Here is a 24,152-nt window from a genome sequence, read left to right on the forward strand (position 1 = left end):
ATACAAAAACTTTTCAGTTGAAATTCTACAGTTTTCTACAGTTGGAGGGAAGAAGTAGTACCATTATTAAACGAGAACGCAGAATCGCACTTTTCATTTATCGATAGTTTCTACAGTTTCAGATAAAGCCGATGCAATACAGCGTTAAGTCTCATTTGTTATGTTCTCTCAAGTACGTGGAAGTACAGTTTTAATGTTAGAGATTCGGATTTTCAACATATTAACATTTTTTTCCCAGGGCTATGGGTTCACTAAAGTATTCCACGTGTTGAACAAAGATAACTTCACACACATTTTCCCAACTTCTGACGGAATGTACTGATCAGAATCGAGGCTTAGATAGAATAGCTTTGATACCTCTGTAATAAAAAATTTAGAATTCAGTAATATCCTTTTTGCGTTTTCTTACTAAAAGATCAGAAACATCAGAACAATTTCAACTGATATTTCTTTAGACCTTTAGAGGTCCTATCAAATCTCTCCAGGAGTTATTCTTTAATTTGTAAACTAAATGATCACTGCGTACCAAATCGGGCAGCATAAATACGACACTGTTACAGCAGAGGTCATTGAAGAAAACATAGTCCACGACTACAATTTGTACGTTAATAATTTACACAAATGTAAAAGAAAATTTAGCTCTTAGTGTTTCGTCGCTTACAAGATCTGGAGACAGTGTTCGTACTTCAAGGATGGTGAAGGAAGCAGGCCTTGGTGCTTACAAAATATCCGGCATTCGCATCATACCATTAAGAGAAATCACTAAACATAAATGTGGATCGTGGAGGAGGTTTTGAACCCTACCTAAAAAGAAAATGCCGACCCATAATGTCTACATCTACATCTACATTTATACTCCGCAAGCCACCCAACGGTGTGTGGCGGAGGGCACTTTACGTGCCACTGTCATTACCTCCCTATCCTGTTCCAGTCGCGTATAGTTCGCGGGAAGAACAACTGCCGGAAAGCCTCCATGCGCACTCGAATCTCTCTGAGTTTACATTCGTGATCTCCTCGGGAGCTATAAGTAGGGGGAAGCAATATATTCGAAACCTCATCCAGAAACACACCCTTTCGAAACCTGGACAGCAAGCAACACCTCGATGCAGAGGGCATCTCTTGCAGAGTCTGCCACTTGAGTTTGCTAAACATCTCCGTAACGCTATCACTCTTACCAAATAACTCTGTGACGAAACGCGCCGCTCTTCTTTGGATCTTGTCTATCTCCTCCGTCAACCCGATCTGGTACGGATCCCACACTGATGAGCAATACTCAAGAATATGTCGAACGAGTGTTTTGTAAGCCACCTCCTATATTGATGGACTACATTTTATAAGGACTCTCCCAATGAGTCTCAACCTGGCACCCGCCCTACCAACAATTAATTTTATATGATCATTCCACTTCAAATCGTTCCGCACGCATTCTCCCAGATATTTTACAGAAGTAACTGCTACTAGTGTTTGTTCCGCTATCATATAATCATACAATAAAGAATCCTTCTTTCTTTGTATTCGCAATACATTTGTCTATGTTAAGGGTCAGTTGCCACTCCCTGCACATAGTGCCTATCCGTTGCCGATCTTCCTGCATTTCGCTTCAATTTTCTAATGCTGCAACTTCTCTATATACTACAGCATCATCCGCGAAAAGCCGCATGGAACTACTAGGTAATTTATATATATTGTGAAAATTAATGGTCCCATAACACTCCCCTGTGGTACGCCAGAGGTTACTTTAGCGTCTGCAGACGTCTCTCCATTGAGAACAACATGGTGTGTTCTGTTTGCTAAAAACTCTTGAATCCAGCCACACAGCTGGTCTGATATTCCGTAGGCTCTTATTTTATCAGGCGACAGTACGAAACTGTATCGAACGCCTTCCGGAAGTCAAGGAAAATGGCATTGACCGCTAGTTTTGCTGCAGGTGAAGGGAGAGAAGCGGCTGCTATATGCTTTCCGTACTGAAGACAGAATGAGTTATCTGCTGCGGCAGATGCAGTAATACACTCTATATGCAGTGTGCAGTAGTAACATTTCACGTTGCGTATATACATCCATCGGAGTGTATTGTTGTGTCTGAAAACGATATTACTTACTGAATAAGTTAATATATTTAATATTTTTGTTCAATAAAGATCAAAGTTAATATTTTTAATATTTTTGTTCAATAAAGATCATACCAAACAATACATTTCACCGAGTCTTGAATCATAAGTACATTTAAGGCTGACGTATGAAAGTAGTTGGAAAATATTAACAAATCTGTGTCGTAATCGTAAGAAATTTAGTAGTGTTCGGATTTAAAGTTTAAACAGTATTATGAGACACTATGCAATAGTCAGACTTTCATTTATTTACTTAAGTGAGACCTGGACAGAAACACACATGACTGCCGAAACAACAAAGATTCATTTTGGTTATCAGTCTTCTGACCGGTTTGATGCAGCCCACCAACAACTGTTCTCCTGTGCCAGCTTATTCCTATCGAAGTACTACTTAGACCCAAAGATCTCAATTTTTAGCTCTATGTACTCCAATCTCTGTCTTCCGCCACGTTTTTTAATTTCAATGACTGACTCTGATACCATGAAAGCTGTTCTTGATGGCCCAACACATATCTTCTTGTCCTTTCTTCTTGTTCATGCTTTCCATTTGATATTCTCATCGCCGATTGTGTGGAGAAGCTAATTTCTTATCTTACCAGTTCATCTACTCTTCTACATTTTTCTATGGCATCATGTCTCAAACGCTTCGATTTTTTTCTTTTCCGGCCTTCTCATAAACCATGATTCATTTCCACAAATTCTGTGCTCGAAATGTAAATTTTAACAAATTTCTTTTTGCGAGGAAATTCCCTCTTAGCTTGTGTCAGCCCGCTTCTAAATTCTCCTTGTTCGTCTATCACTGGTAAATTTGCTTCCCAGCTACAAATAATTATTTTTCTTTGTTTGCTTCAAAGCCCCCAATTTTGATGTGAAGTTTATTCGAGCCTCATATTTGCTATTCCTCATTAGTTTTGGATTAATTCGGTTTGATATTTGACCATATCGCGTATTCAGTGTGCGTATTCATTCAAACGGGACTCTAATACTTTATGGTCTTCCATAAGTGGAGCAATGCCGTGTGCAAATGTTAGCAACGATATCCTTCCACAGTGAGCTATAATCCCACTGCTGATCCTTTCTTTCATTTTCGTCAGTACTTTATCTATGTATAGATTTTACATGACGGGTGAAAGACAGCATCCACGTCTAACACCGTTTTAATCTGTGTCGTCCATTCTTATCTTTACTCTTTGTTTCTTCTACATGTTTTAAATTACCTGATTTTGTACCTAGTCTCATTCTTTTAATAAGGTAGCCAGATCCTATGAATGGGCATTGATATTTCCTCCTTTCACAAAGAAACAAGAGTTGCATATGCGAGTTTACTGAGAAATTTTACTTTACAGATATTTGTATCAAGATGGTGGCTGTTCTTCCTGCCACGTCCGAAAGAACAGATACTATCTTCATATATACATAGTTAAGGCTCACCGACCATTTGACCATCTTATTCTCCAGTGCAGATGCACAAACAGTGCCCGAACTCTTAAGGGAATCGGCATCAAGCCACGAGTAATGAGTATAATGGGGTCAATCCATAACAAATGGTCCAAGAAAAAAAATAATTGTTTCCTTGACCTTCTCAGAAATAATTTATGTTTGCTGGGTGAATTCCCCAATATTTAGTAGTCACAAAAATATAAAAAAAATTATTGTCCCTTATTTTGAAATGGCGGCCCTACTTATTCCAAGCTGCATGCGTTTTTTCGTATGTGCTAGAATCTGCATTTTTTACAATGGATTTTTTAGTGGATTGTCCTAAGCCTTTCAAATGAAATCCATTTAGTTCAACATGCTCTGGGCTACAAATTAACATCATTATCACTTATCTGAATGTATTCATTAATATATTTTTAATAGTTCAAAATTATCAGCCACAAATTAAGAAACTAAATTTTTGAACAGTATTTTTTCATCGAAAGATTAATTTCTCAGCTTCAATTTTTTCTCCTATTACACTGTATAGTATAGTTACTTTTTATAGAGTATCAATGGTGAGCAGATTACACTTAAAAAATACACTACTTAAATTTTTTTTTTAATTTTTCCATTTTGTGGCCTGCAGTATCTTTGTTGGGAGACCTGATAAATATCAGAAAATTTCACAGTTAATAGACCATTATGATATCAAACTTCAGTTAAATTTCTACTTTGAGATTCAATTGGAAGTTATGGAAAAAAATTACAAACACGAGTCAAAAGTACGTTTTTTAACAGCTGCGATATCTAGGCTTATGAAATAAAATATATCAGTTACAGTATATAATTTTATCATATCTATGATTACTTACTTTCTTTATTGAAGATAAACCTACTAATTTTATTATATTGTTTTCTTGTTGTTTGTTTTTAGTACATCGCTCATTGAACATTAGAGAAATTTGTTCACTCACTTTGGGTGTTAGGTTACAAGTTTGTACAATCTTACTTATAAATTTCATGGGAGACAGCTTCCTTAATACATTTTTAAGTGGCATCCAAACTTGATCCTTCTCAATCTTTTTCACACATTTCAAACATTCCTTGAGGGGTTATGATATGAATGTCGTCGGTCTGCTGCAGACTTGCTTTTGTGACAGCTCTCTTTGTTGTACTCCAGACACCACCACAAACATTCTTACCATGGCATGAAGCGAAAAAGTGTCATTCTACATCAAACCCAAAATCTTCCTTATGAAAGGGGATGTTAATACATTTTTTGTTTTGTTTTTATATTGACTTGCTGCACCACCCGAAAAGTAAATCAGTTTTTTTATGGAAGGGTGGTGCTGTTAAATGTACTTTGTTAATTTTATTTGAGAAATGTGCGCTGCTATAGTGGTGTGTTCATGATAGTCGCTTATGGCACAAAAGCTGTGGCTCTTTAGTTTATATTCATCTTTATAATAGACTACAAATGGATGAACTGTGGCCTGTTTGTTTACCCAGTGCTGTCCTTGTACTTCATCCTGAAGAACAAACGAATAATTTTCTGAAAAGTCTGCAAGAACTAAGCATTCATCAGCTGCCAAAGTTTGCTTTTTGTCTTTCAAAGAAATAGTTCATTTAAATTACACATATTAATCTTTTTTGTCCTTGAATCTTAGAACCATTTTCTTCCACAGAAACAGTCTTTTTTCCAGACATAATACGGCTGTTGTTGTCATCGTCATAATAATAACTTAATTGATTGTGTTTTCATCTACCAAATTAGTCGCACTTTTCTTTTGTAATGCTGGTAAAATTCCCTGTTCTTTTACTAATGGCCTTGTTAACTTAACAAGACGTTCTGACAAATTAAATTACTCACTAACTTTGGTTCGACTCCAAGAATTCGGCAGCAAACTGATAATATTAATTTTATACTCTTTGTTTGAAGTACTGCATGTAATTTTTAGTTTCCATAAAATCATCATATTCGGTTGGTGAAGTTTCGGTTGGTGAAGTCTTAGAACTTCCGTCTGTTTCAGCACAAATGGTATTTTGAAATGAAACTTCCAAATTATTTTTGACTGTAGCTGCCACTTTCTCAATTTTTGTATTGAAGGCACTTGGTCTTTTATTTTGACTTAGTTTTCTAATTTTACTAGCAGGCGATATACCCAGGATTTCACAAGCCGTATCTACTTTCTCAGTGGTTGTTGATAAGTCACAAAATTTTGTATTTGAGGTTTCACTATCCTGTCTCCTGTGAATTACAAATATCCTAGAAGAACTTGTTGGACACAATGATTTTCCTGATATGAGATTGACAAAAGGGCTTTTATTTTTGAAATAACGATCAAATGTTATTTCTCGCTGACATTTTGTTATAGGTTTATTATGTTTCTCAAAAGGGTCCATGCAAGACTGACCAAAAAGGTGATGAAATTTTTCTAAGTATTTCATTTCATGGTACTTGCATGTTGATTTTACCTCTGGGCCGCCTCGTAAGTAAAACAAAACCTTTTCTTCTTCACTGTAATGTTCGATTAAAGTAATTTCTTTAGGATACTCTCCATACACACTCTTATGGCATGCTTAATTAATAATAACACCAACAGAACACTGAGACACCATTTTTCAACTGCACACTTCAAGAACTTCTAGCTAAATAAGTGTCGGTAAAAATTGGTTGGTGTAAGGATGAAGACAATAATCAGAGTTGTATAGGCTTGCAGATGCAGAGACCAAACAGCGAGGTCATCGGTCTCGTCGGATTAGGGAAGGAAGTCAGCCGTGTCCTGTAAAAGAAACCATCCCGGCATTCACCTGATGCGATTTAGGGAAACCACGAAACCTACATCAGGACGGCCGGACACGGGATTGAACAGTTGTCCTCCAGTGTGCTAACCACTGCGCCGCCTCGCTCGGTGCTGAAACAATTACCACAGCATTGTTTCGACAAATAATCATTAGCTAGTGTAATGTGGAGTGTAACATTATGCAATTGGTATACTTCATTTGATTAGCCTACCAGATATTGCAGATGTTAAAAAACGTATTTATGACTCGTGTTTGTAATCTTTTTCCCATAACTTTCATTTGAATCTCAAAGTTGAAATTTATAATGAAGTTTGATATCGTAGAGGTCTATTAACTGTGAAATTTTGAGATTTTTATATGGTCCCTCAACAAAGATATTGCAGGCCACAAATGGAAATATTAAAAAAAAGTCCATTTTTAAAATAGTGTTTTTTTTAGTGTAAGCTGTTCACCATTGATATTCTATAAAAGGTAACTATACAGTGTAATAGCAGAAAAAAATATTAAATCTGAGAAATTAATTTTCCATTCGAAAACTACTGTTCAAAAATTGAGTTTTTTTAATTTGTTGCTGATAACTTTGAACTATTAAAAATATATTAAAGAATACATTCACCTAAGAGATAATGATGTTAATTTGTAGCACAGAGTGTGTTCAACTAAATGCATTTTATCTGAAAGGACTATCCACTACTGAATAATTGTAAAAAATGTAGATGATTGCAAATACGAAAAAACGCATGCGGCCTGGAACAAATATGGTCGCCATTTCAAAATAATAAACAATATTTTTTTTTGCGAGTACCTAACATTGAGAAATCACCCACCAAACATAACATTTTTCTGAGATGGCCAAGCAGCCAGTTCTGGACCACTTTATATAGATTGGCCCAATGGCAGGGGCACTATGAATACAGTGCGGGACAATAAGTTGCGAATGTAAGTCTCACGGGAGAGGTACCAGAGATAAGTCCCCAGAAGTCGCACTATCCTCTGTCCCCGCGGTGGCTCAGATGGATAAAGCGTCTGCCATGTACGCGGGAGATCCCTGGTTCGAGTCCAGGTAGGGGCACACCTTTTCAACTGTCCCCGTTGACTTATATCAGCTGCTGTATGCAGCTCGGGGTATTCATTTCATTGTAATTTCATTCTAATCATCTGCATGGTCACCGATGCTATCTGTTTATCTGACATGTCCGAAAGAACAGATACCAGCTTCATATATACGTAGTTAAGGCTCACCGGCCATTTGACCATCTTCTTCTTCTGTGCGAATGCACAAACAGTGCCTCAACTCTTACGGGAATCGGCAACAAGCCGCGAGTAATGAGTATAAGAGGTAGGGGCACTATGAATATAGAGCGGGACAATAAGTTGCGAATGTGAGGCTCACGAGAGGTGTGCCAGAGATAAGTCCCTTCTGTGTCCTCAGTGTCTTAGATGGATAGAGCGTCTGCCATGCTAGCAGGAGATGCCCGGTTCGAGTCCCGGTCGGGGCATATATTTTCAACTGTCCCCATTGACTTACATCAACGCCTGTACGCAGCGACGAGTATTCATTTCATTGTAATTACAGATATTTGTCTACATATGCCAGGGACAGTGAAAACTTTGCAGACCGAGACTTCTGTCGAGGACTAATAACTAATCAGGAATTCATGATGGTGATAGTGAATATAATTTTATTATTAATTCTGTGCGATAGTAGTTGCTCCATTTTGGACACATTTTTGCTTCATGTTCTTACTTTCCTTTGTGGCTGACTACGAGCCCAGTGCCCATTTCAGTTCCTTCTAATTTGCTGTTTATGTTTCCTTTATCTCTTCACTCTATCCTTTCTTGAGACAACTTCACATTTTCGGTCTTATTACTTTCATGTTGCTGTTCATTTATTTGCAACAACATTGTTCTAAAACTTTTAGTTGTGCTGCGTCTTGTTTCATTATATTGTATATTTTGATATCTGAATGTCTGTTTCGTTCGCCTATTACCATTTCTCACTCATAAGCGTCCTTTCCTCCTTTTTCTGTTATTTCAGACATATGACATGAACTGGAGTGACAGAAGTCATGGGACAGCGATAAGCACATATACAGATGGCGGTAGTATCGCGTACGCAAGGTATAAAAGGGCAGTGCATTGGTTGTCGGAGTTGTCATTTGCACTCAGGTGATTCATGTAAATACCTTTCTGACGAGAGTATGGCCCCAGGACGAGAATCCACAGACTCTGAATGTGGCATGGTAGTTGGAGCTAGAGGCATAGGACATTCCATTTCTGAAATAGTTAAGGAATACAATATCCCGAGATCCACAGTGTCAACAGCGTGCCGAGAATACCAGATTTCAGGCATTACCTCACACCATGGGCAACACAGTGGCCAAAGGCCTTGACGTAATGACAGAGAGGTGAGGAGCCATAGTACTTAAGGCATTATGATTGTTGTATTCATACAGATGTCGGTAATCTGCTACTGAATATATCCACGCATTTTTCTGTGTTGTGCTGTTTTCCTTTGTCCATATTAAAAGTATCATGCTGTATGAGCGGTTATACAGCCCATTAGGATTGGTTGGGTAGCTGGAGGTTGATTATTGTAGAGAGTACCTATTCCTGTGGCAGTTGCTAGTGTTAGTTACACACTATCATTTCCGGGTACTTGCTTATGAAGTTGTAAATGTCATAAATCGTGATATTTATTGCATGACTGTGAGCTATGTGCGGATCCCGTTCATGCTGTTTGGCATTTTGTCACATCGAGTGGCGTCTTGTTTCATCCTCACTTACTGGCGTAACGAAGTTGGTGGCTTGCCTCCTTGAGTGGCAGGAGCAGCGTTTATCGATACTAGTACTGTCATACTATCTTTGGTGTGACTGCTAGTAGTTCCGCGTGGTGGTGGTGTGTGTGGTAGTCAATTGGTTGGGACGAAGCAGTGAGGAACTCTCTGTGACGTGAGGCCTGTCGGGGACTGCTGGTGGCATGCACACGTTGTAGGATCGTGAGGCGTTAGCTCAGAGAGCGACGAAGTTCGTTGCCCACAGAACATAGACGCTGAAGTTGAGTGATCAGTTAACTGGTTATGAAGCCTCAACTACTGTGACATCTCTTCTTTCATTTGCAGGTAGTTGCTCCCTGTGCTTTTCAGGCTAGCCGCAACATATGATGTGTTGGGGTTGGTGAAATCATGCAGCCGTCTTCTTGTATTGTGATTAATTATTAAATTGCCTGTTACTTACCAGTGAAGTGCACCAGCGGTATTTTCTGCCCTGTGGATGTTCGCGCCCCAGTTACCTGCCCTGGTCGTTAAGGTACTTTTCTGGCAGTGTGCCTTCCCTTGTCTTGTTGATGCTGTCTGGCACGTCGTGTAGTCCGATAGCCTTTTAAGTTGTTTGGTCCATATTGCTTAGAGTGGTCATTGTTCCCTTGGCTGCTTTTAAACGCCAATTTCTGAAGATGTAGTGCTGTTCTTATCGTCGTCCTCGGCTGATATTTTCCATCGTTGTGCCGTTGGTCGGACAGATTGGAATTGGTTAAATTGTTGGTCAGTCCTTGTGCCATCCCTAGTTTGGGTTGCCATCCGATTATTTAACTTCAACTGCCTGTCTCACCTCACCTTACATTCGATCTACCTTCTCAGCTGACCCTTGGAACACTTCTGAGCACCACTTCTTCTGTTTGTTTTAGACTGTGATTTTCATTTTAGTTACAACTATTGAGCGACGCCTTTGGCCGTGTATTAATTGAGTTCTTTTCAATTTTGCATGAAGGCCTTCAGCCATGAGAAATTAAAATTTTTAAGACTCATTTTATTTTAGAAAAGAAAAAAAATTGATTGAAACTGGTACTGTCTGAAATTGTCTGTAATACAGGCCCTAAGTCATTAGTTGTTCGATGTGTTATGTGCGGCCTTGAACCGAGGATTTATGTGAACCCCTTATAATAAGTCCTTCAGCCGTGTGTCTTCTTTAAAGGAAATTTTTTTATAAGATGGAAGGGGTTTATTTTAAATTGTTTGTCTTACTTGTTGTTCAGGCCTTCAGCTGTTATTTCAAATTTGCTTATGGCCTTCAGCCGTGCAGTAAGTTAATATTTCTTTAATTAGGCTTTCGGCTGTTCTGTTGTAAGTTTAAAAAGAAATTTCTTGGTTGGAAAAATGGTTTATTAATGTGTTTTAATTATAGTTGTCCTTCAGACATGTAGTGTAGGCCTACAGCCGCTAATTGTTTTCAATTGCATGTTTGCTTCTTTTTTTTTAAAAAGGAAAAACAATTTTTACCTTCTGTTTTAATTGCTTTGATTGCTAAGGCAGGTCGTCAGCCTTTATTGTTTTCGGTGTGGTTTTGGGCCTTCAGCTCAGAAAGCATCTCAAGTTACTTAACTACGCCTTTAGCCACATTGTTTAGCTGTGATCTTTTAAAGCAATGTGTAAATGAGTGGTTCTTAGAAAAATAAAGTAGTGTGTCTGATTGTGCAACTCACAGTAACTGTTTACGGCCCCATCCACAATCATAACCTTATCCTGTGCGTTCTCTGAGTACCTATCAACCTGGTTTCAGTCTGGTGACCAATTGCATTGAAACCTGGGCTAAGTGATGTGTAAGAATATTTAGAAATATTCAGAATAAATTTCTTCCATTATTATTTTGCAGTTCTCAATTGTAAGTAAAAATTATTCATCGCCAAAAATTAGTTACTTCTGATTTGAACTGTTGAAGATATGAGCTACCATAATATACTCTATGGTTCTTAGTAAAGGCTTTTTAAAAAGAAGTCCATGTATGCATAATAACCAGCCCAAACTCTAATCTACCCAAAACCAACACTTCAACTCGTAAAGGAGTGTGGTTGTACACTGTGCCGGTATGGTGCGTATAATCATGACATTACACTGTTTGGGAACCGCCTATTGCTTTTCTTTGACGTGTTGCAGGTATGGCCGATAGGGATGCGCCAGATGCTGTGAGGTTATGGAAGGAAGAACTGGTTAATAAGGGTGAACAACTGCAAGCACTGTGGGCGAGTCATCCCAGCAGATTTGACAGTTCGCCCTCATGGGGATCAAACTGATACTCAAGATTTTTCGAATGAGGAATCTTTGCGGAATGCAGGATAAGGCCACACACTGTGTGGATAGAGTAAATGATTGTTGTCGTTCGTCAAGGAAGGAGAACGTTAAATGTTGTTACGCAAGTCACAAGTAGCTCAGTACAGGTAGATACCGTTTTAGAGAAATATTGCATGCGTGCTCCTTGCTGGGTAGCAGAATGGATTTTAACGTTAGATTAGGTTTGAAGGTAAATCAAACAGTGCAAGTAGAGGCAATGGAACTGTAAGGTAGATTGAGGAAGACGCAGATCGCTAAATTTCCTCTTCCAGGCCGCGCGGGGTAGCCGCGTGGTCTTGGGCGTCTTTTCACGGTTCGCGCGGCTCCCTCCGTCGAAGATTCGAGTCCTCCCTCGTGCATGGGTGTGTGTGTTATCCTCAGCGTAAGTTAGCTTAAGTTAGGTTAAGTAATGTGTAAGCTTAGGGACCGAAGACCTTAGCGCTTTGGTCCCATAAGATCTTACCACAAATTTCCTATTTCCTCTTCCTTTAGCAGGAACGATGAGTAATAGATTTTTCCGAAGATTCGACACCAGAAACTGTAAAATGTTTAAAGTACAGGTTATAGTGTGACTAAGGGAGGCGAAAAAGCTGTTTGGTTTGAGGGATGTCAGTTTCTAGAGTTACTGTATCCCAGTGATATAGTTTGCATAGTACAAAGAATAGTCAATGATATCATTGATGGGGCTTCCACCAATATTTATCTATGGACTGCGGCCTCGGCCTTCTACCCATTTCGTCTCTCGCTGACGATCTTTGCCTGACTAACAATGGAGGTACGACAGTGGCGCCATCGGTGGGAATAAAAACAGCAAGCAGGAGGGTTTTGGGAAGGAAATTAGGATTTGGTGTGCGGAGCGAGTCAGCCGGGAGCGCGAGATGCTTGGAGTTCTGGTACACGACAAAATGAAGCCGCTCCTGTGAAGGCACCTAACCTCGTTTTGACTGTCGCTTATAGCTTATCCTGCTAAGAGGCTTTCGTGAATGGGCATGATATTTTGGAACATGCACAATTGACTTGGGGGAAGTTATTTGGCCGGTTCGACGCTAGTGAAGGCGGTCTGGTCTCTTGCAGGCTTAAGGAGCGGCAGGACGGCGGCCATCCTGTTCAAGTTAAGTAACCTCAGTGTATGTCGTTGCCTCTCACTCGTCCTCTTCCCCGCCCCCCCCCCCCCTCCCAAACTGCTAGGGTTTATGCAACCACCACTCATAATTAATAGTAGCTGCATAAAGGTAATTTTATTAATAACTAATCAATGAATTTCGGTTAAACGTAGCCGCCTATTCAGTGTCTTAATAATAAATTCTGTACCTTATGTGTATCCTGAATGACAGTGGATTCGTAATTAATAACAGCAGTCTACAAGATATTGACTTAAAATCTGATCAGTGAATTTTGGCTAACTCTAGCTGCTTATTGAGTGACTATTAATTGCTTCTAAAATACTGTCATTTATGTGTGTACTGAATGACAGTGAATTCATAATTAACGGCAGTTGTTCATTAGTCACTTGCTTAAAATTTTATCAGTGAATTGACAATAACTGTTGCTGCTTATTCGGTGACTGTTACTTGTTTCTAAAATTCTGTATTTTACTGTCTACTGAATCACAGAGAATTCATAACTTTTGGCAGCTGTTTATAAGTCATTTGCTTATAATTTGTTTAAAAAATTTTGGCTAACTGTAGCTGTTTATTCAGTGACTCCTAATTGTTTCTTTATTTGAATTTTTAAAAAAATGTTCTGCATATTGCTGTCTGTTGAGCGACAGAGGGTTCATAATTAATAACAGCTGTTTAAATACCATTTTCTTAAAATCTGTTCAGGGAATTTCGGTTAACTATAGCTAACTACTCAGTGACTGTTAATTGTTTTTGAAATTCTGTTCATTTGTGTCTACTGAGTGACAGTTTTTTCTTAATTAATGGCAGTTCTTTAAAGATCATTTAGTTTAAAAGCTGCTTAGTTAATTTTGATGATTGTATTTAACTGTTTTTAAAATTCCGTGCTTTTGGTGAATATTTAATTTCTGGTGACTCATAATTAGCCTCAGCTGATTAAAAATAGTTTTTCTAAAGTCTGCTCAGTCAGGTTTACTGTTGATTGCATGTAAAACTTGTTTGACTTTAATAAAGCCAAGTCAGGTGGTGAACACCGAAGCACTTACTTGGGACTTAAATCCTTGTAATGGGGTGACGCGATCCCATGTATTTCCACCCGAATTCAAAGTTATCAAGGGGATAATTCAATGTAAAGCAATGAGAATATTAGTCACTTTGAATTACGCCCATGAACCGTGAGCAAAAGGGTCGTTTGGAGAGTATGTAAATGGATTTGGAAAGCCATGCAGGCGTTTGGAGGCAGAAGTTGTAATCGATATCGTACAAGAGATCAAACCAGCAGATCAATAGTGAGTGATGTTTGCCCAGTGCCCTCAAATATTTAAGGAGGAATAGCATTCCAGACTATAGGGTGTATTTTGGGGAGGGGAGGGGGAGGGCAAGGAGTAGGAAGTTAGAAATGTGTGGAACATCACAGAAGAGTTTGATGAACCCAGTGAGCGATATCGAGTGGCTGTTTCCTCTGTGATGCTGTAGGCCATTTTAGTCACAACCGTTCACAGCAGAAGAAAAGCTCAAACACCAACTGTTGATGGTTTCATAAGAGTGCCCCAGGGTTTGTGTGTATGTAACATAGGACCACATTAATTTTTTTAAAAAAAAATTTATGATAAACCATTTTGTAGTCTTCTAGATACAAGTAGATCAGTGGAAATATTCTTGAGTGAAAGCGCAAACTAACCCACTGTGTGCTCGCCAGACTTGGAAAGAGGATCGGTGTTATGTTACTTGTAATTCTAGTTTAGTACCTGTGTTGGGCTAGGTGGGTGAACTTGAGAATTTTGAGAGTTCACATGTGGGATTAAGTTAAGAGTAGCGGAGGGACATTTTCCACCAATGTGAGTCTCGGATACCATCTAATCATGAAGATACAACTAATACCTGACGGATAATTTCACCTTCCATTTCCGAAAAGACAAAATGGTTCTAGGTCTGCCTACATTTTTGGCTCCGAACATGAGAAAGAGGGACGTCCAGCGGGATGTCATGGTACTGAGTCACAGGGAATGATAATGTGAATAATTCAAGGATATGTTGACTGGCAAACTTGGGCTTAGCAAATTGATCAAATATTGGTCTGAGTTGACTGACATGCTGCCAGTCTACCACCGTCTCATAGAAGAGTTAAAATTATTAGTGTGGAAGGTTTTACAGTAATGGGCCACTAGCCCTTCTGAGTCACCTTATTTTATCCCCTAGTTTTTATTGTGGAAACCATCAGGCAGTCTGCACTGACAGTAGAATATAAAGTACTTAATAATAAATTTTTCCTCCTTTCTACACTGCTGCCAGATTTGTTGGTTTCTGATATTAAATTCAAGTTTGTGTGTCGTTACTTGAAAGATTTAGTGATTTTTAGGTAGACTAGGGATGAGCATATTAGGCATTTATGGGAGGTACCCACGAGAATTAGAAAGACTGGGTTGACAGTTAACCAGTTACAGTGAAGATAGCGTTTCCAAAAATGTAATTTTTGTGACATATTTTGTCATCAGGAGAAGTAATGTTACATGTGTGGTGCATCAAGGAGATTATGTAATGTGTTTCACCAAGGTATGGGAACGATATAGCAATGTTTGTGAGCATGGTAAGCATTTTTAGGAAGTTTGTCCCAAATTTTGTGCAGTTAGCTAGGCCACTGAAAGAACTGTACAAAACTGGATGTAAATTTTAGTGGGAGGTGTGTCAGAACAGGGAGCGTTGGAGACTTTTAAGGGGAGTCCCGCCAGTGCACCCGTGTCAGCCATACCAGACTTCGAAAACTAATTTATTGCCCAAATCAACGTTTCTATGGGGGTAGGGGCTGTGCTGCTTCTCCAGGAGGAATGAAGTATTCAGTCTGTGAGCTTGAGTCTCTGCTGGTTTTATTTGCTTGGAGAAATTCAGGGTCTACCCAGTGCACAAATCGTTTCAGCTGAAGACGGCCAATTGGGCTTTTAGTTGAGTGGTGATGCATCCCGAAATCGCTTGGTGGGCTACCCGAATTTGGCCGTCCAGATCGAAAATAAACTCGTCAGAGAAACCTATAATGTTACCTGTTTCAAGGGTATTAGAAAGAGAATGAGATAGGTGTTGATGATCAAATGTTCAAATGTGTGTGAAATGTTATGGGACTTAACTGCTAAGGTCATCAGTCCCTAAGCTTACACACTACTTAACCTAAATTATCCTAAGGACAAAAACACACACCCATGCCCGAGGGAGTACTCGAACTTCCGCCGGGACCAGTCGTACACTCTACGACTGCGGCGCCTGAGGCCGCTGGGCTAATCCTGCGCTGTTGATGATCAAGTGGATGTACCACAGTCAGTAATTCTGACATTAGGACCTACCTCAGCGCTGTTTAAGCGTGATTTGGCCATACTCACTTATAAATGAAGTAATATACTGCAATACGAGAAGCAGCCACTGAACGAGGAAGGTGCTAACCCCACGGAAGTTGTAGCTATGTTATTTTCATTTTATCACCAACGAGCAATGGATGGACACTTGGGAGTGAATAAGACATATCTGAGCGCATAAGACACATGCCAAAATCAGTGAAGTATTTAGTTGGACAGTAATGAGTACCGACATCAGCACAGTGGGGTTAATGTTTGTAAGGTGGCAGCATGAATGAATATCAAAGAAGCACCTTAGATGAGATTTTATATGGCGTAACAAGTAGATGAATATGTCACCTGACATACTTCGGCGATAATGAACAGATTTGCCTATCAAAACGTACAGTATGTAATGCAAAGGGATGATACTCGATTCGATGGTATTAACACCCCAAATCCAAGTCCTGCATGTCAATGAGCAAAGGGTGAAAAAAGCTACTGCAAGAAACGTTTTAGTTTGGGGGTGGATGCGAGTTGCTCTGTCACTGCCCGAGTAGAACAGAAGGCTTCTAAAAGAGGTTGTTGACCTGTGGCGAGAGGGGCAACGAATGCGCTGGGCGATACATGGAGGGGAGCAAGTAGCGGCGCAGCGCTGCTTGCGACGGAGAAATTCTTTAGAAAACTGCGTTGGGGAATTCCAAGATGGATAGAAACAGACCAACGACGCAGTTGATCACGTGAAATGCCCGTGTATGTGTGTAACTTTTAGGCGTCAGGAACAGGCACAAAATAACCGATTGGCTGAAATAAAGTCAGGAAGAGTAGAAAGGGGTAATATTTCGACGCAGTTTAAAAGTAGTCCCTTTGCGATTGGTAGAGGTAGTTCCCAGAAGATGAAAGGAGCGCTCCCTTTGGTCTGAAAAAGCCATGACGTGAAGCACGAAAGGTCACAGATGGGGGACAGTTTGCTACGAAAGACACAGTACCGAAAACATTGTGGACTCTCCACTGAGCCAGTGCCAAGTGTTGAACAGGGCGCATCACTCCCTGCACGACGCCAAAAGGGAAATTTTGTGTGAACACTGCTTTCACTTTGGCTCACATTCAGCTAGAAATTAGCTGAAGAGTCGTTGAGCTCCAACAGCAGAGAAACGAAACAGACACGTAGTTAATTGCTCTTTCAAGAACTGAGAGGGCATTGAAGTATACACGCTGCACCCTCTAAGCACGTGTATATAGCCATATTTTCCAAATTAGGGATGAATGCATGTTTTCTCGCCTAACGAGAAACATGGGACAGTTTCAGCTGATAAAATCAGTAAAGATTTAGATTAGGTTTTTATAGGATTTTCAGAGGGTGAGTGCAGCCATGCAGCCGACAGAACGTCACAGCGGAAAGGTAAATGCCGCTAACAGAGGCGTAAACTTGTTGGTTCACCAGCTTGCGTCTACTGTGAACTCGAGCAACCTCGAGTAATCTTTGGATCATCTTGTCACAAAAACTAACCGTCCTCCATAGACTTGATTGTCATCCCACATAGTACCGAACTTAGAATCGGAATCGGATGATTGTCGTAATATTGGCCAACTTCACGGTGCATAAGTAAGAATAATCTTGTAGAGAAACTTCTATTTAAATTTGATATTTCTTGTGTTCAGCGTTATTTCTGCTAAAGAGGACGTAATGCGCTATCGTACCAAATGTCCTGAAATTTTCGTGTCACAATCTATGTAAACTCGTGTGCTTCTTTAATAACAAAATAGGAATAAACCAAATTTTTACAGCTAAACACCAATGTGCTTTGTCCCAGAATAAGGGTTCACGCCTCACCCCAGTCACTGATTCTAGCGACACTAATGCACTCTCAGGATGTTTTCGCTGATGTCTGACAAATGTGAATAGGAGTTTAGTGTCAGATGTTTAAGACATGTAACATTGGTAAACATCCTCTGAACATGAAGGAAGGTTCACTGACATGGAAGTTAGTAGAAAAGTTGGTGGATAAATTTCTAATGATTCTGTAAGTCCATTACAAAGGTTGCAAGCATGAAATAAGTACCCTCTCGAATACATGGATTCTTTTTCTATATTTTATTGGTTCTTTTCTAATCAAACTGTGACCCCAAAAGCAGCTATTCACCGGTCCCACCTTAGTTTTAGTATCTGATAACGCTGCCACTTTCTAGGATTTTTTGTTTGGGTTACGTTTTGGACATTCGACCATCATACTGTAAACGCTCATTGTTTGCTGAGAGGGTTAACCATTGTTTGCAACTGGCATTGGTTGCTCATCTTCATTTATGGAATATCTGTGTCATGAGATGCTGGAGTGGTTGATGTATGGGTTAAATATAACAAAACATAAAATACATAAAGATACACCATTGGGTTTGTTGCTTGCTTTGAAAATTACTTATCTATTGGCTAATTGAAGGTCTACTGAAGAACTGATACCCAATGAAATGTCCCAGAGGAGATCAGGAAGAAGTGATGGAGAGCTCTGAAGGATATACTACCTTACCACGAACAGAATACACGTGCTTACAACCGACGAAGATTTCCTAATGTATTTCTAGATCGGTACAGAGTGCACCTCAGAAATTTTGCTAAAATGACGAGCATGAAAGCGATTAAAAAGCTTGTACTGCCGAATCCTGATTTTCGATGGAGGATATTGTGCCATGTGAAGTGACACATTTGTATCACCTGCTGCGGGTGCCAAGATTTCTGGCGGTTTGTGGTGACATACTCTGCTATGGGCACTTGGTATGCACGAACATCAGTGTCAGCACCTCTTGTGTGGAACTCGATCAGTATGGTAGAGAGAGGGAACGTCTGATTCTGAGCAGGTGGCGAGCATGAGAGACTGGAACGTTGAGCATCGTGGACAATAGTTCAATATATTCACACTCTCAATTGTCTTTGTGGTACATGACAATGCTGTGCATTGACATCGTCTACTTGGGGAGTATCTGGAGGAAGACGGGACGGTTGCCCACAGCCAGAGAATAGGAATAATGTAGAGTTAACATACTGCAGAAGTGTGCAAAGCTGCTTGCTTTTGTGGTCATCACCTATTGGTAGGCAACCAACAGGTGTTATAAGAGTACATTAATGTGCCTGAGGCTCCGAACATGGCATTGTCTAATGCTACTGGGTGCGTTGTTTTCAACCATGGTGAAGCCATTACAAATTGTGATGTGAAATTCTGTATTCAACAGCGGGTTCGTGGTGCTTATTGCATTGTGATTATTGTACTCCCACAGAGATAGTGATTATCAAGTTTGTTGTGGTTCTTTCCCCATATAATAGGTAGCTCTGTGTATCTGTGTTGTCCATTAGCAGCGGTCGGGTAGTCAGTTGAAGTTGACTCTGGTTGACTGTATCTTTTCTGTGGCACGTGCTACTCTCAGTTACACTGTGTCACACTAAATGCTCGCGTGTTAGGCAGTTATGTGCTGAATTGTGGAATTTCTTTCGTGATTGGTGCCCGCTTGTAATCTCATCTGGGCTGAGTAACATTCTTGTGCAAGAATATTTGGACCTATAGTGAATGAGCTTTTTATTATTATATTGCTGTGCATACCCTAAGTAAGAATTACTACTGGCGTAACATTATTTATTCAACTGCTCATTATATTTCACTGATGTTTGAGCTTCCATGTTATAATATATGCTTCAAAATACATATTAATTAAAAATAGTCGATGCTTGCACAACTCCCAGGCCACACTTCAGCCATAACCTACACTTAAGGATGCACCAATGAACACACAGACAGAAAAATCTTAATCTTATATATTATCCTACCCAGATAGTTCTCTGGTTGCCCCACTGATGTTAAATCAACAAAGGGACACTCAATATAGCTTGCAACAACACATCTCAGTGATACACATGTTTCACAGCGACACCCCACTACTACCAAAACCTTAAGCAAACGTGTACTGACAAATCAGCCAAAATTTACAATCTTCTTCCACAAAATAACCAAACGTATATACACATAAAACGGCAACTAGAATCTATAAAAACTTATCACCAAAATTTAGTTCCGCAGATAATTTACTGTGTTTAATTAACATTATACTCAAACAAATCCGCCCTGGTAGCTGAATGGTCAGCGTGACGGAATGTCATACCTAACGGCCTCAGTTCGATTCCCGGCTGGGTTGGAGACTTTCTCCACTCAGGGACTGGATGTTGTGTTGTCTTTATCATCATTTCATTCCCATCGACACGCAAGTTAAAAATGGTTCAAATGGCGGTAAGCACTATGGGACTTAAAATCTGAGGTCATGAGTCCCCTAGACTTAGAACTACTTAAACATAAATAACCTAAGGACATCATGCACATCCATGCCCGAGGCAGGATTCGAACCTGCGACCATAGCAGCCGCGTGATTGCGGACTGAAGCGCCTAGAACCGCTCGGACACAGCGGCCGGTGATCTGCAAGTCGCCGAAGTGGTGTCAACTCGAAAGACTTCCACCAGGCGAACGGTCTACCCGACGTGAGGCCCTAGCCACACGGCATTTCCATTGACTCAAACAAGCCACTACTCCTGCCATTATCTTCATAATGGCTGCCCCTCCATTTCACGAACTCAAAATAACGATAAAAACACTGTCTTCACCACAGTCGTAAAGGTCAATATAATGGCACAAAACACTCCTGTGCACAGCGTTCCAATTGTCATAACGTAAATTTGTCCGCCACATACTGTTCCTGATTCCCAGCTGCCGTGACCTCTGTACGCACGGAGGAATTACCGTCTGCTTCTTCATCCAAACGATGTCTTGCATTAATAACTGGCCATTCGCAACTATACAGCCTTGCTACGTTGACACCATCCGCTACGACTCCACGCGGCGCTGTTGAGCTTCCTCCAGGATGTGTTCGCTTTCGTCGGTGTATCTCAGCTACCATTTTCCTTCTCCGCGTCTCGTATTCTATACCATGGTTACCTCATCAGATGGTGGCAGCGGCCGCACGTTCTCCGATTACACGAAATCACGCCCCCTCGGCAGCTCCCTGAACCATCCAAGCTGATTTAGAACTGGGCCGGCTATCTCGCGATGCCTGGCCTTTGGCACGGCACTGAACACTCATCCCAAACTCTGAATCCCAGATGTTGTTCCTGATTCCCTTCCAGTCTTCAGAATGTCCACTGCGGTGCCACACCGACGCAGTTAACCTTGGCGTGGCGCTGCATTCTCCACACTAGCCTGTAGCACGGTCTCGGGACAGGTAGTGGCACTCTGGCGCAAATGTTAGAGGGCAGCGAAAGCAACTGTACTGCGAATTGCAAATTAATAACGTAGACTCCCTCCCAAAAAAATTTTCGCAACCGCCAATACACCAGATGTTTGATAACCTCTGTAAACCGAAACACATCGAGAAGTGACATCCGTGCCACCCATCTACAGCACATCGTATAAGAAATATGTCAGGTAACGATGTCAGGTACTTGGGGATAATGTCTTGGGGACGTGGCCCAACACACTCTTGTGGCTTAGGGCAGCGAAATTACGGATACTTCATACTGTGCTCTTAGGAAGAGGGGAATCTATGCAAGGCAGCATCTTTCTCTTTCTGCGGACTATGACACGCCTTCTCTTTCTGCTAACTAAGAGTAGCGTCTCGGACTAGTACCTAAAACGTTCTCGGTACGGGTTCGAACCCAGCCACAACTTAAAATCTGAATAAAAGTCATCCTTAATGGCTGCCGAAGACTACCAGCATAAAATGTCACACTCTTTGTACCAAAGGCCTTGTCAAAGAGAGCAGAGGAGCGGTCTGAAATACAGGGAACTCTCTTGCCTTTGCGATGGAAACTGCTTCACAAGGCAAAAGGATCATGCTTGATCAACGGAATGAGGATCAGAAGGTAGGTGAAACGACTGCAATAAAGAAACACATCGTGTGTCTAAATGAAAAAAGTGTCATGATTTCTTCCTTGGAAAAATATACCCGACCCCATCAGTATCTCTGGGAGGGGAATTCCAGTGGGGAGGTGACCGAGAGAAAAAGATTAAATAATCAACCGAAGGGCAGCGTTCTACTAGTAAGGGCGTCGAATGTAACGAGTTTAAACGTGGCAAGGGAGGAAAGAAAGATTGGTGGGGTTCAGTGAAGTGGAATGGAAAGAAGTATTTCTGGGCTGACGAATTCAGCGTAATAGCAACAGTCACAGAAAATGGTCTATCGGGAGTAGGATTCGATATGAATAGGAAGGTAGGTCACGGGTTAAGCTACTGTGAACAGTTTAGAGATAGGGTTATTCTTATTAGATTCGAGAGGAAATTAACTCCAAAAGCGATACTTCACTTATACATACCTACGTCACAAGCAGCAGACGAAGAACCATAGAGAGTATATGAGCACCCTGAATGGGGAATTCTGTATGTAAAGAAAGACGAAATTGTAATAATGAAGGGGGATTGGAACGCAGTTGTACAGGAAGAATTAGAAGAAGGCTTACTGAAGAATATGGACTTGGTGGTAGGGAAGACAGAAGAGAAACACTGAGCTCTGCAATAAAATTCAGACTGTAATAGCGAATATTCTATTCAGGAACAACAAGAGGAGGAGATACTCTTGGAAAAGACCTGGAGGCACGACATGGTACTGGCTGGAAGGCATCGTCATCAGACAGAGATAACGAAATCAGATATTGTACTGCTCGGTGTAAACACGTGCAGACATATTTCAAATCGCAATTTAGTAATGATGAACAGTGGACTGAAATTCAAGAGAATCATCGGAAGAATTAGTGTTGAAGGAAGTGCGATATTGAAGTACTGAGGAATGATGAGATGCGTTTCAAATTCACTAAGGATGTTGTTACTGCGATACGGAATTGCAAACCGGTAGTTCGGTTGCAGAGACGTGACCAACTCTAAACATAGCAATCACAGATGTTGGACAGACAAGCATGGAAAAATGGAAAGAAGCTGCGATCTAACCTTGGGCAACTGATGAAATACTTCCACTTACCGACGACAGAAAAGGAAGTACAGAAATTTTCAAGAAAACATAGGAGTATAGCAATATAAATCCATTAGGAATAAAATAAATAACAAGTGCAGGGCAGCGAAGGCGGAACGACTGCGGAAAAGATGTGACAAAATCAAAAGAGTATTCATCGTCTGTAGGAGTGACTCAGGTTACACTAAAGTCAAGAAAGTCTTAAGTGTAATTAAAAGCAACTGTGATAACACGAGAAATGGAATCATAATTCCAGTGTTAAACGCAGAAGAAAGAGGGCCTCTATGATTGGGATGACTTATCTGATGATGTGGTATAAAAAGGAACTGGAGTCGATAAGGTAGATAAAGCGGATCAAGCATTAGAGTTTAGAAGAGCTCAGCAAGACTTCAAATCAAAGAAGAAAATATAGATAGCATTGCATTGGAATTTCTAAAATAATTGTAGAGTGTAGCAACCAACGACTGTCCAGTTTAGTATGTACAGTCTTTGGGTCTGGCTACATGCTATCAGATTTTTAAAAAATATCCTACACACAATTCCGAAGATATTGATAACTACTGCACAATCAGCCTGGCAGCTAGTGCGTCTGTTATGCCCCACGAAAATATCTCTGACGGACACTATAAATTTAATAAGTGTTACATGCAAGAAACAAACAAACAATTCAAAAAACAGCTGTTAAATACATACAATGTTCATCATTATATTTTCATAAATGTTGCACACAAGAAACAAACAAACAGTTTAATTTGGTGTCATACTGACCCCAGTGGTACTCAGTGCAAATACAAGAATAAATGTTAATGTTTTGTAGACATAAAATTCAGCGAAACGTCATTGGTTGCAATTGATTCAGCGGCAGAGTCACTATTTTGAGAATAATAGTTTTTAAAGCAAGGGTTATATACTGTATATTTCCAATGTGCTCATGAAGGTCACATCATTATAGACGGAGAACAATCTCTGACAGAAGCAGGACGAGAAATAAATGATGCCCGTGTCTTTTTCCTGCTAGTAGCCCCGAAATTGCCTCAAGCGGTTTAGCAAAATAATGGCCGACCTAAATTTGCAAGGTATGGCAGGCATTTGAACCACATACGAGTGCTGCCTCTTGCTACCTAACTATATACATGTAATTATTTAGAAGTGTGGCTCACTGAGACATGTAAAGAATTGAGATGTAAGGCGTTCCTGAATGGGAGTTACGACGAAGAGCGTCAGAAATGGTATGAGAGAAGCCTTGTTGGCTGTTTGCTCTGCTTCCGATCTGCGGCCGT

The sequence above is a fragment of the Schistocerca cancellata genome, chromosome 5 (genome assembly GCF_023864275.1).
Source record: "Schistocerca cancellata isolate TAMUIC-IGC-003103 chromosome 5, iqSchCanc2.1, whole genome shotgun sequence".
In the NCBI taxonomy this organism is placed as follows: Eukaryota; Metazoa; Arthropoda; class Insecta; order Orthoptera; family Acrididae; genus Schistocerca; species Schistocerca cancellata.